Genomic DNA, 3,916 nt, shown 5'->3' with positions numbered 1-3,916 from the left:
GTCCGTCCGCTTCATCTCGGCAACTAGAACTGTTACTCTACCTCAGACTCTCTCACCTAGATCTCCTCTACCCTCGTCAGTGTCTAGGGCTCATCCTCTGGCACGGGCGTTCCTATCTTATTAATGAATACGCCTTGTCGTGGGCCTTCTGTAAAGTGGATATACAGGCTGGAAAAATCGCCTAAGACAAGACACAACCCCGACAAATCTATCCTTCGCTCAAGCCTCATTACCTATTTTATTGCTATTAAACGTTTAATTATAACGAATTTAACTGCCTTTTTTCTCCTCTTAGGCTCTTGTACTACTAGACCTCATGTTTCAGGACAGACAGTGAAGAAACTAAACGAGCTGTGTTATGACGTCCTTCCACACCCACCTTATTCACCAGATCTATCTCCAACTGATTTCAATCTGGTAATATTTCTTGCTCAGTGTCCCAGTTTAAATTAATTTTTAAAAAAAAATTACTCGAAATCGCGTGTCCATGGCCATATTTTATGGTATAATAAACGATGTTGGAATGATAGTAAAGAATATAAAAAAGGGAGGATTAGCCACTATCATACCACATTAAATTTCTTTTAAGTGAATTCTGTAATTAAAAACGTATTATTGTTTTTTCACAAAGCCTGAGTGACGATATATAAGAATTTTATTATTTCATTTTAGAGTTCTTTTTATATTAATTTCGTCTAAAGGACTAACTTCTAATGACGTACGAAATCATTTTTCCCGTGGGTGTCCGTTATGTAGTATTCTAACATATGCTGTATTTGTCGGGTGGCTCTGCTGCTTTTAGCCACGAGCTTTCAAAAAGGAAAAAAAAAAGAATCCTGTAAGACTTGGGATAAAATGACCTACAGGACATCCTCTCCTGCCATGCACGATATTGAAATATTTATGAAGGTAAAGCACGGTAGGCGAATATAAAATATCAACGTTGGAAAATAATGTAGGAGGCATTTGCATATCGTATAATTCTATTATAAAGCAGCCAGGCGTGAGGAGGTATCTGACCAGAGTTATGGTGGCCTGAACTGTCATTGCTCTAGCATCAGTCGGCAGGGCGGGGAGGACCCATCGATCGATGTCAGGGCTCTCTGTCGTAAATAGCTTAGGGTCCAAGCGGTAGCTTCCTTCCAGTCGGTCACATCAAAGAATGCCTTCATTACCAATTATAAAATAATATCACTAAAATAGCTTGCTTTTAACTATGAAATAATCCAAGTATAGGAATAATTGAAAATAGTAATAATAATAGTATTATAATCTCCAAATGTAAAGTAAAGAAGAAATAAGTGATCTTTGATTTGATTTACCTCCTTCTCAGATAGTAGAACTAAGTATTACACACCCCAAACCGCTGATACAAATCAGTATGTTAAATACAAGATGTGAAACATACTAGTTTGTATCATTACTCCTCGAAATACAAAATACTTATAGATGTTTCGTTTTTCATTGGATAAGATTGAATTTGTTTTTTTTTTTGTTCAAATACTAAATCCGTTTTGTAGTTTGTATTTTATACCCTGAAATACTATATACTAATAGTACAAGAGCCCAAGAGGAGAAAAAAGGTAGTTATATCACCCCAATTTTTGATTACATTAATAAAAACTATGTATAATTACTAGCCAAAATTAATGAGTCTGCCAAGTATAGGTAGGGAGAATAAAAAATGGCGGCTGTTTCAAAGTGATAAAAAAACTAATTTTTCATTCGGAGCTCTATATCTTAAAAAGTTGGAACAACACAAGAAATCCTAAGAGAGCGTCTTTTAAAGAAGAGTAAATTTGCTAAAATATTTTAGCAACATTTCATAAAAATGTTATATGAGACGTACTGAAAGATCAGTAGTTAGTGACTTTATTTGGAAAAATTTATATCTCAAAAACCATTTGACGTACTGATGTCTATTAGCACTCAAATTAAAGCTAGCTTAATGAGCTATAAAGTAGTTTATGATGTTTATCTTCGTAGGAGTAATAGTTTACATGAAATTTGCTAAAATAAATTGGTTTATAGTTGTTCGGACAAATTTTCTTTTGCTAAATTTATATTCATATGTGAACATCATAAAAACTACTACCCCTACGAAGATAAGTGTCATAAACTACTTTATAGTAAGTTAAATTTCCTTTATTTTGAGTGTTGGCAGAAATATGTGCGTCTTCTGCATCTAGAGATATATTTTTTCAAAAATCCAACATTTTATAGGAACAACTAGATATTAACATTTTGTGAATTTATTTTGTCAAATATCATAAAAACTACTACTCCTACAAAGATAAACATTATTAAATATTTTGTAGAAAATTTAAATAACTTTATTTTGAGCGCTGACAGACATCTGTACGTCCAATGGTTTCTGAAATGAAGTTTTTTATAAATCAAACTTATTTTCCGAACAACTATAGATCAATTTATTAGTATAATTTTAACTTCTTTATAATTCATTCATTTAGCTTTAATTTGAGTGCTAATAGACATCTGTACGTCACATAATTCCTGAGATATAGATTTCTCAAAATAAATTAACTAACTTCTAATCTTTCAGATTATTTAGATTTTTAAGAAATTTTGGACGTAAATAGCTTTTTTAGGGCTAATATTTCAGTAAGTTTACTCTTCTTTAAATAATGTTCTCATTTTCTTATGTATGATGTTAGATTTTCTAGTGTCGTTGTAGTTTTTAAGATATAGATCCCCGAATGAAAAATTTATGCTTTTTTAAGGTTTTAAAACAGCCACCATTTTTTATTTCCCCTACCTATACTTGGCAGACTCATCAATTTTGACTAGTAATTGTACCTAGTTTTCATTAAAGTAATAAGAAATTGGGGTGAGATAACTGCCTTTTTTTCTTCATGGTTCTTGTACTATAAACATCTGTTTGGTAAAGTAGTCTGAAATATTATTTTAGAAATAGGGCCCAATTTTGACCTATGTTGTAGGATAACAATGTAGGGTGGTCTTATGTGATTCATGTTGGTTTTAGCAAAGATATAAACTTAAATAGATTTTTTCCGATTTTCTCGAAAACGACATTAACGATAATGAACAATTAAATCGTATTTGATATCAGCAAGGTCTTATCATCATTTAAATAGAACGACTGAACTTAAATGTTTAATTTTCAAAATGGCTTTCTCTAAAGTATTTTTAATTTTGTTTATTTTAGTGAAGTAACCATTTCATACTTTCATCAGTAATTAAAAATTAATAAATATAAACTATGAAAGGATTTTATTAACTTATGGGCATAAGAGCATACATATTTTTTTTCTAGGTTGAAAACGCATTTCTGGAAATAAGAGTAGTCATATAAACTTATTAAATATAGTTTCAAAAAATAATTTAATTTTTATCCATTTTAGTCTCAACACATTTTATTTATTTTACAAGTCCGACGTTTCGGCCAATCCGGCCATCCTCAAGGACAATCTACCACAAAACAGCTTTTATTAAATGGATAATTATAATTAGCCTGAAATAGGAATTTTACTTATGTTTAATTAACTATTTTGTAACCCTTCACCTAAAATTTTAAAACTTTTAATTACAGATTTACATAATACTATTATCTCACAATATTTTTAGCCTTCCTTACACTCATGTCAGGCATATAATTGATTTATTTCAAATTGTATTTTGGTTTAAATTTTTATTTTATTAATTATTAAAATCCATTTCAAAGTTAAATGATAACAAAACTTTCCCCATATTTTCATAAATGAATTTTGCTTAAATTCACTGCATTGTGGTGGTTCAAATTTCTTCTGTCCGTTTTAACATTCACTTTATAATTATAGTTTTTAGATATATAAATGGACTGAAGTATTTTTCTTTTGATATATAAGAAGATGGACAGGGTTGCGGTCAAAAGAGAAATAAATAGAAATATATGAAT

Source organism: Halyomorpha halys, unplaced genomic scaffold (assembly GCF_000696795.3).
Source record: "Halyomorpha halys isolate HHAL.00 unplaced genomic scaffold, Hhal_1.1 Scaffold641.1, whole genome shotgun sequence".
Classification (NCBI taxonomy): Eukaryota; Metazoa; Arthropoda; class Insecta; order Hemiptera; family Pentatomidae; genus Halyomorpha; species Halyomorpha halys.
This window is presented reverse-complemented; position numbering follows the sequence as displayed.